Consider the following 10,596-nt stretch of genomic DNA (forward strand, 5'->3'; position numbering starts at 1 on the left):
GAGGTGCATAGGGCAGCTTTAACTGCTTGCTGGGTTTTTGTGAGACACAAAGCATTGGTCCTAACCATAACCTCAACCATGGGCATGTTGCAAATCAAGCTGGAGAAGGATGGACATGAAGAAAGAAGAGAATGGAAGAGGAGAAAGAAGCAAGGCCAGACATTTGGAAGGTTCTGTGAAGTCAAAGAGCCAGTGTGGTGACATGTGCTCCATAGAGAGGGGACTCTCCCTTCCCTAGTGGAGTCACGGCTCCATTACATGCCACACGACTCAGCAGTCTTGAGTAGAGAAACAAAGAATAACTCAACAGGATAGAAATTAAATTAGCAGCATGGAAGAACTTGAGTCATATTTGAGTAGAACAGTGATATTATTTCCTGGGCTCTGGTGATATTTTTTCCCCAATCTTGGCTGTGGACAGCTTTAGTCATATATCTTTCCCGAAAGTTGTAGTTCACTGTAGTTTCTCACGTGTTCATGTATCACATTGAGTGTTGACAGGCTGGGCATTTAATTATCTGAGAACTGCTGTACTTTCTTTGCTTCTTGAATAATGAACTGGATTCTGTACCAAAGTGTGAGGTACTTACAGCTTCTTTTAGACACCTGGGACTCTGCCTTGGGTTGCACAGGGATTCAGTTATTCACATATACCCCAAGAGGGCAAGGGAAGCAATTATCTGGAGATTTCAAGAAAACCACTGACTCATCTTAATTATCTGGAGGTAGGTAAAATCCCATTTCAACAAACTTTAACATGCTGTCCTAATTACTTTGAATATTGAATATTGTTTGTAAGGAGTGAGTCATCATTTGGGTATCAGATCTCTATAGGCTGTTATCATTGTAATGGTGTCTGTTATAATCAGATTTAACCTGCTTAAATTACCTTAAAAAATGGTCTGAAATGATTACTTCTTTTTTTTAAGTATATAATCCACCTTGAGTAGAGATAAGCAGAAAATGCCCCTATCAATAATGTATTTGAGTTTGCAGAACATGAACTCTGCCACAAATTATGGTTCTAGCAAAATAATTTTTTCCAGATTTGCCTGAATGAAGGCAGCAGTGGGCTTGGGCTCCTGTGCCAGTCAGTTTTGCATTCTGGGTGGCTTGTTTAGATCAGCTTGCACACAGTGTAGTTCAACCATATCTGAGCACTGCCTTTCCTTAGCCTGGCCTTTCACGTGGGATGATTATCTAGAGCTGCTTCATTTGCCAAGGTCATCACTCCAAGGGCCTAGCCCTTCCTCTGGTCATGTTAGGCACTACTACAAGGATATGAGGGCTTGTGACTTTAAATTTTCACACGATTATAATGGCTTTAATTACTACAAGGCCACAAGAGGTAGAGCTTCCATTAAGAAACAGAAGAGCAACATCCAAAGTACTACTTGAAGGCCTAACATCGTGTCTCATGCACAGAGGGTGCTTGGATATTTACTAAGTAAAAGAGAATGTATCTAGGGCATGCCCCATTCTCAAACACAGCTGCTATAGAGCTCTCTGGAAAAAAAAAATTGCTTCACACAGAATTGTTGTTTGGCCCAACTTTCCTTTTCACTTCAAATCTTTGTTTTAAATGACCCAATTGCCATCAGCATCTTGAGGCCTCATAGGCAGCTCAAACAACATTGCAAAAGGCCAGTGTGTTAGGTGTTCCCTATGATGGTTGCCAATGACCCTGCCTCCTGGTATTCATGCTCTTGAGAAGGCTGAACCTAGAGACTTTCTCCTAACAAATGGAGTATGACAAAAACTTACGGGATATGAATTCTGAGGCTAGATGCCCAAAGACTCTAGCATTTGTCTTGCTTGTCCTCTCTTGCTCTTTAACCCTCTCTGTCTCTCCCTAGTTTTCTTTTTCCTTCATTCTCTCTCTCTTTTTCTATTAGAGCCCTTGCTCCAGGGGAAGCCAGCTGCCATGTTGTGAGTAGTTCTATGGAGAGGCCCATGTGACAAGGAACTCGTGTCTTGCCCAACATCCAATGAGAACATGAGGCCTACCAGGAGCCACGCAATTGAGCTTGGAGGTGGGTCTTCTGAGGGCTCCCAACAGCCATGTGAGTCAGCTTAGGAGTGAACCCTCCCCCAGTCAAGCCTGGAGATGACTGCAGCCCTGATTGATACCTTGATTACAGCCTTGTGAGAGACTCTGAGTCAGATATACCCAGCTAGGCCATGCCTGGACTCCCAATCCACAAAAAGGGAGATAAGAAATGTTTGTTGTTTTAAGTTACTAAGTTCAGGGGTGATTTGTTACACAGCATAGATAGCTAATACAGCAGTCCTATGTTTTCTAGAGTATTATAACAATCTGATGAATGGTATCCTTATTTCCTTTAACTTGCTTGCTACTTTTCCTTGCCAAAAAGTCAATCGCACTCACCTCACTGAAAAATATTTTATGATCCCTTATTACTCCAAAAGATAAATTCTGAAATGGAGCACAGAACATTCTAGGTCTTTGGTCATCTGGTACTTACCTGGAGATTTTCAACCTATTTTCTATCTGTGTTCCCACTTCTTTTTTTTTTTCTTTAATAGGGTCTCAGTCTGTCACCTAAGCTACAGTACAGTGCCACCAACATGGCCTACTGTAGCCTCAACCTTCTGGGTTCAAGCAATCCTCCCACCTTAGCCTCCCTGGTAGCTGGATTGCAGGCATGCACAAATATGTCTGGCTAATTCTTTTTTTTAATTTTTTGTGGAGACAGGGTTTTGCCATGTTGCCCAGGCTGGTCTCAAACTCCTGGACTTAAGCCATCTGTCTGCCTCAGTCTCCCAAAGTGCTAGGATTACAGGCAAGAGCCACCACAACTGGTGAGTGCTCAGACTTCTAAATGTCTTTATTCCAGCCACACCAAAGTACTTGCAATTGCCCAGCACACCACAATTTTTGTGTTCCTCTTTCTTGTCCTGGCTGTTTCCTCTCCCTGGAATGCCATTTCCACCTCACCTATGCTGGTGACATCCTGCAAAACTCTACCCATCCTTCTAGATTTAGGCTCCAACTTCCTTTCTGTAAAGCCTTCTCTGCTATAGATAAAGTGGGACACTCCCTCCTCTGTATTCCCATGGTTTTCTGCTCCCACTCTACCATTCTCTCCTTGACTAGACCATGGATTTCTCACAGGTAGAAAAATATAATTCCTAGAGCATGATTATTAAAAGCAAAGGGTTAGGAGCCAACCCAACTAGGTTCAAAATCCTTTCCCTATCTCTTTACTTAGCTACGAGCCTTAGACAAGTTATTTAACCACTGATATGGTTTAGCTGTGTGTCTCCACCCAAATCTCATCTGGAATTGTAATCTCCACAAGTCAAGGGAGGGCTCTAGTGGGAGGTGATTGGACGATGGGGGCGGTTTTTCCCCTTCTGTTCTAATGATAGTGAGGGAGTTCTCACAAGAGCTGATGGTTTTAAAGTGTGGCACTTCCTTGTTCTCTCTCTCCTGCTGCCACATAAGACATGCTTTGCTTCCCCTTCTCCTTCTGCTGTGATTGTAAGTTTCCTGAGGCCTCCCCAGCCATATGGAGCTGTGAGTCAATTAAAACTCTTTTCTTTATAAATTACCCAGTCTCAGGTAGCATCTTTGTAGCAGTGTGAGAACAGACTAACACAACAACTGAAGCCTTAATTTTCTAATCTGTAAAATGAGAAGAATAATAGGACCCATGTACAGGGTCGTTTTGTAGTTAAATGAGATAATATGTGAAAAGTGCTCAGCACAGCCTGGCAATAAGAGTTAAATATATATTAACTATTATTATTTATAATTATAATCACAGAGATAAGCACATAGTAAAATTTCAATCACTGTTTCATGATTCTCTGAGAATTATTTGCATTTTCATTGGGGACAAAGGCATGTAAAGAAAAAGGTGTGACAATGGTAGAATTTCAGACATCACGGACACCTGTTTTGCCTTCTTCCAAGCTTGGCCCTGGGTATTAATATTAAAACAGATAATAAATTAACAGGTAGGAAAGAGAGCAGGGTTCATTTATTCACTGGACTCTTTGTCAAGAGTCTGGAAATGAGAAATTTTCCCCAAATGAAAGATTAATATTAATGTGATGAAGTGATTGTAATCTTGAGGATGAGAAACCGATTTCCATTTTTTTTTGAAAGGAAAAATTGCCAGAGAATCTATTCAAGGGGTTCACAGTCTTTGACAAGCCCTTTCAAGCAGCAGGATGCAGTGGAAGGGGCAGAGACTGAAGAGTCCAATGACCTGGGTTCTAGATCCAACACTGCCTCTACTAGTGTGTGCCTTAAGGCAGGACACACTCATGCCATCTGTAAATGGGGGATGGCAATATCCATTCTCCCTAATTCACAGCACCATAGGGAGGAGAAACTGAGATCACGAATGTGAAGACAATGTTTGAAAGTTTAAGAAAACAGAAATGCACGATGTATATATTTTCATGGTTTCCTATTTAAATAAGAAATAGCCAAGCATGTGTAAGGACAGCAATGGAAGATATAATTGATTCTGCTTATGTAAATGTGGTGTTTTTCTTATAAGCTTTCCAAAAAACTCAAAAGGAAGTCATAAGACTAAAAGTCATTTTAAGGAACTTTTTTTTTTTTTTTTTTGGAGTAAAAGCAATTTTTCTTTTTTGGAACTAACAGAACACAATTAAAAGAAAAACTACCTGAGGGATCCAATATTTAACATGAAGAAACTAAGGATTACAAGCCAGGAGTTGGCTTCTTTACGTAGTGTTTGAGTCCTTGCAGATGTCCTTGGGCCAGGTGGACCAACTCCTAAACATTAGCAAGTATGTGTATTTCCCAGGAGCCTATTTAGAATCTGCTCATAGTTAGACTGAACTTGTCTTGGAAAGAACAACCCATCTGATCTTCAGAAACCTCTGCTATAAGCAGATATTTTTTAAAAAATCAAATGCAGAAGAGAACTCTAGGTAAACTAGGTAAACATGATTGTCCTTAAAGGGTATTTCATTTCAAAAGAAAAGAATAATGAAAGAAAACGGTAGATGACCAACATAGTCTACATATTAAACAAGGTCTCCCAATTCCAGCGGTTTCTTCTTTGGTAATCTCTCAGAGATAAAAATCACTCTTCACAATTTGAAACAAAGTAAATGGATGTTTGCGATGTTAAGAACCCCTGTGGAAATGAGGCGAAATAAGACAAGGCCTTCAGACCTGTGAGAAAAATCAATCTGATGGAAAATTGACAAACTTGTTTAACGTGGGGCACAAGAGCCAAGGGCTGACCCCAGAGGCCTCCTCTGAGACACCCAGTGAAGTTCCCGTCAGTTCCCTTAATCCGTTCAATTACACAACAGCATCGCTAAGGGAACCTTTTTTTTTTCTAGCCAAACATCACTTTAAATTAACTTTTTTGCCATTGTGTTTTAAATTCCAATTTCTTTCTCTTCATTCTTTCTCTACACTAAATTATTAAAATCACCAACTGCTCTACAATCAAAAATATTTCAGAAAGCAGTGATGCCAAATTTGGATTGACTAAAGTGAAATCAGACAGAAGGAAAGATATTTTGAACATTTCTACGCTTGGTGCATTGTTTAAAGATATGGCAACAAGTAATTAAAATGGACTACTTGGCTTTTCCCCACAAAACCAACCTGGTGTTTGGCCCCATTACAGCCTAATTCAGACCAGAGAGACATCTGAGTGAAGTGAAACACACCAATATATTTACAAATAGACTGATTTTTTTTCTTCATCTATTAACATGTTCCTTTTTTATGTAAAAAAAGTTAAGCTACACTAAAATGAAAAAATAAGTAAAATAAGCCTTTTATTTGGAAAGTCAGAATGAAAAGGCAAAGTGGACTAACTTTTAGAACTAGAGAAAGGAAGGACTTGATTTATTTTTAAAGAGCAGATTTTACTCAAAATGTCGCATCAACGGACTTGCACATGGAAGTGGCCATCTAAATTCTGACAATTTTCTTTTCATTTACCATCATCTATCTACACATGACACAAATAAAAGTGTATGCACAGCCTCACAGAGGAAACCGAATTACACTCCACCTTTACACACAAACACACCTCAGCCACGGGCCTTGTTTTCTGATGGGTGATATGCCCTTGAGCAGACTATCTCCAGGCCAGCATTAATACTCAACACCTGTCAGCTCATGGCTTCTCCTTATTACACTGCATTCATTTCAACGGCTGAATTCAAACAATTGTCACAGCGCCTGGTGTTAAAGATGCAAAGATAGTCCCTGCTCTTTAAAAGCTGGTGGAATAGTGAGTGAGTCCCTTAACATTCCTTCACAGCAGGACCCTGAATTCCAGGCAGCACTAAGCAGAATACTTGTTAAATAGGTGCATCCTCAACCAACAAATTGGCTTTATTTTAAGAAGAAATAAAGAGGTGAGTCAGGTGCTAATTATTTGATTGGAAATCAATTCACTCTTTTCCCTGTGAAAGAAAATGTGCCAGGCATGGTGGCTCATGCCTGTAATTCCAACACTTCGAGAGGCAGAGACAGGAGGATTGCTTGAAGCCAGGAGTTTGAGACCAGACTGGGCAACAGAGCAAGGCCCTATCTCTACAAAAAATAATAAAAATTAATCAGGCATGGTGGCACGCACCTGTAGTCCCAGCTACTTGGGAGGCTGAGATAGGAGGATTGCTTGAGCCCAGGAGGTCAAAGCTGCAGAGAGCCATAATTATGCCACTGCATACCAGCCTGAGTGACAGAGCAAGACACTGTCTAAAAAAGAGAAAGAAGATAAAGAAAGAAAGAAAGAAAGAAAGAAAGAAAGAAAGAAAGAAAGAAAGAAAGAAGAAAGAAAGAAAAGGAAGTAAGGAAGGAAAGAAAGAAAGAAAGAAAGAAAGAGAAAAGAAAGAAAAAGAAAAAGGAAAAGAAGGAAGGAAAGAAAGAGAAAGAAAGCAGAAAGGAAGGAAGGAAAGAAGGAAGGAAGGAAGGAAAGGGAAGGGAAGGGAAGGAAGGGAAGGAAGGAAGATGAGTAAAGGAAAAAAAGAAAAGTTTCCCATGGTGGTGGTAGTTACAAGCCTGGACATATGAAAGCCTGTTTAACTCCTAACGTGGTCGCAATTCCCTACAATGGTAAAGAAAAGTTCAAAGGTAATTGCATTGTTGTAAATATGTACCATTTCAGATACGAGTTTCATGTTTTAAAAAATCTGTACTAACTTTCAGAGTATAAAAAACACTTTCAAATATTACCTTGTTTCATCTCGTGAGAAAATGGACTTATTGATCTTGGTTTTTATAAGTTAGGAAACCAGGCTTGGTGGGGGTTGTGGGGGTGGGGGGGTTGCAAGCAACTCCCTAGGGATCAGCTGGTTAAGAAGTAGTGGTTCAGGGACAGGAACTCGGGCTTCTGGCACAGGAGCCCATGTTATTCCTTCTACCTGAGACTGTCTCAGAATATCTCTGGGCTAATTCAAGTGACGTGCCAAAGCATTGAATTTTATTTAAAATTAGAAAAAAAAAGTTCACCTTGAATTTTCCTATGTTTCTGGGATATTTGATTTCTTCCTTGGGACTTTGAGAGTAAATCTACCTCAGAGAAGAATAAATTTATCCTGAAGCAGTTTTTCTGGCAGTGGATGAGAAGCTCATTAACCATATATTATTACTAAGTTTATTATTTGTTGGTTCTATTTATTTGTAATAACCATTTAAAAAAAAGTTTCCCCTTTAAGTGGCCAGTTTGGAAACCAACATAATAATTAATCAGAAAAGAGAGAAGGGAACTGCTGCTAAAATACAAAGATAAGCTTGTAAAAATTGGTCCTGCTTAGTTTGGACATAGGTCATCTAAGGGGTTTTTTTGTTTGGTTGGCTGGCTGGTTTAAATGAAAGAGTAAAAACATCTCAAGGCACTTATTAAGGCATTAGTTATACAAAGTTTACATATTTTACCAAGAATTTTATTTAAAAGATTAGGTCTTCAAGAAAATTAGACTGAAGTCAATTGTATTTTTTTCCTAAGGGACCAAGGAGTCTAAAGGGACCAAAAGCATCACCAAAAACATGGCACTTGCAAGAACCGATTTTAAAGTTAAAACACCTGAATTTTAGTCCCATGCTGAAGGGAAACAAACAAAGGCATTTATACTCCAAGTTGTTCGACTGAGTGTTAGAAGTGAATGTGTGTCTGGTTGCATAAATGCATTATCTCCAGCTATTTCTAAGTTCACAATATGTCCTCTGTATGAAGATTTACCCTTGCCCCCTCTGCCCGACTCCACATCACTTATAATATATACATAGTTTATTACTGTACCATGAAATGATGACATATTACTTTTACTTTGTGAGTTGAATATTGCACTTTGCCACATGTTACCAAACTGTAAGCTTTTGTTAGCTCTCGTGGGAAATTTGTGATGGTGTGAAGTGAACTGCTGTCACCATTCCATGGATTGCAAAAATGGTATAGCTCTTGCCAAAGACCTGGATCATATCTTGAAAGATTGCCTGATCAAATCAATATCTTCAACAAGGTTGGTTGTAGCCAACCATTTTTCAATGTGTGAAATCGATATAGTTTGTTTAAGAATGGATGGTTGGCCATCTTCTTCCATTGTATTCCTTCTAACTAATCTTTTGGCATGGATTTTTGTAAATATAAAGAACACAAGGTAAGTATACCCAAACACCTTTCTTGGCACCCTGTGGATACTGAACTGACCACAGTTAAGTATTATTGCAAAAAGAGGATGTTTTGGTGTCCTGCTGACCTAAATTCAAGGCCAGGTCTGTTGCTAAGTAGACATGTAACTTTGGGCAAGTTACTTAACCCTCCTGAGTCTTAGTTTCCTTCTATGCAAAATAGAGGTTATAATGTCTGCATCACAGGTTTAAGAAGTACCAGGCATGTAGCAGAAACCTTCTAAATATTAATTTACTTTATTTTATTCCCTCCTAGGTACCATTCTCTTTTCTGCTCCATAGTCTACCAACTTTTTATCTTTATATTATCCCCTTCTTAAATATGTCTTTACATTTATATAGGTGTTCGTGCATATATGTGGATTTACGTCTTTATTTGCACAATGTTGAATATTGAGCTCTACATTGATATTTGCTGTCATTACCTTTAATAATTTCAAAATAATCTTCCTTTTTATATAGCTATTTTTATTTCCAGTTGGTATAGTCAATAAAAAGAAATATTCCTTTTACAGTGGGATTGTTGACTCCAAAATCTGTAAAAGGAACTTACAATTAAAAAGGAAGTTTAAATGAGTAGCAACATGCTCAAAAATTAACCATATGAAAAATAGTGTTTTACAGGCACTCATTTACACATTAAGGAAAATTGAATTCTAAATGGGAAAGATTAAAAAGAAAATACCTTTAGAGGATGTGTTAGAGAAAAGAAAGATAACAAAATCATACTGAATGTTACACTCCATTTTTATATAAATTTTGCCCTCAGATTATACCAAGCAGAACAAGGGCAGCAGAGAACAAATTAGGAAGAGATCTGGTATTAACCACCATATTGGTAATATGGTCTTAGAGAGTGCTTGAAGTCCTTTGCCTAAGTTAAGACATTATAACACAACTATTTCAAAAAGAAGAAATAAACATCAGTGTGCTTAAAAGTAGCCATATTTGGAAAACTAACACTAAATTTCACAGAGTTTGCTGGAGTTCTTCATTCTGATTTATTGCTTCACTTTACCCTTAGCAAGCAGGCATTAGGAGCTGCAAATGTGGGGACTTTTCAAGGAGAGATTTTTGCATACTATGCTATTTTATCGTTGTGGTAGAATAATATCTTTGAAATACTAATGTGTTTTATACTCATTCAAGCAGCTGGGCCACTTTAGGGTCATTCTACAGGGGAAGAATGCTACGTAGGGTGGAAAGCAAAATTGCGTTCCTGGATTTTGTCTTCCAAAACCCTTGGCTCTTGAATCTCCCTAGAAGATAAAGTGACAAAAATTTTGAGAGCTGGCGATTGAATGGGAAAATGAAGAAATTCATTCCTCTCTACCTTTAACTTACCAGACTAGAAAAAATTTCCTGGGCTTGGGAAGATGAAAGAGAGACAAGAAGAATCCATGAGCTCATAGATGGTTAGAAGTGTCTTCTGAATAGAAGTATCTCTAACTCTGCCTTCTGTGCTGAGCCCCGTGGAAGCAGGAAAACCCAAAGTGCTTTCCAAAATCCAATACCACAGGGCACCTGTGCCTTTCCCAAAGGGATGAAATGGCTCTACAGTGAATCTGGGCAGATGGGGAAGTACTCATGACCATCTTCTGGAGATTTTCATGGTTCAGCAGGACATGTGGCATGAAAGGATCAAAATGATGACTCGTCAAGCATGACCCTGGTAAGCTGAGAGAGATGTTTGGCCTCGGGGTCCAGGTGAACAGGAGCAAAGAACTGAGGACACAGGCAGAAGGGCTGGTAGACTACTAAGCCGAAACCTGAGTGGCAGATACTCTGCGATCAAAAGTATCGCCTCCCATACCCCCTTCCACACTCCTCCTCTCCCCTCTGTAAGTGCCTGCACAGCAAATGCCATCCCAGAGAGAGAGGTGAGGGGGAACCCTGGATCAACAGAGGGTACACTTCCTCTACCTCAGCAG

General features: G+C 39.3%; 1 long non-coding RNA gene across 1 annotated transcript; it reads left to right on the forward strand.

Annotated features, from left to right (window-relative positions):
* The first annotated feature begins 590 nt into the window (after nt 1-590).
* On the forward strand, nt 591-10,291 carry LOC117980168 (uncharacterized). Its single transcript, XR_004671340.1, has 3 exons — nt 591-725; nt 1,896-2,033; nt 10,013-10,291. It is a non-coding gene; the product is annotated as an uncharacterized LOC117980168 (long non-coding RNA).
* The last annotated feature ends 305 nt before the right edge of the window (nt 10,292-10,596 follow it).

Source organism: Pan paniscus, chromosome 4, assembly GCF_029289425.2.
Source record: "Pan paniscus chromosome 4, NHGRI_mPanPan1-v2.0_pri, whole genome shotgun sequence".
NCBI classification, from domain to species: Eukaryota; Metazoa; Chordata; class Mammalia; order Primates; family Hominidae; genus Pan; species Pan paniscus.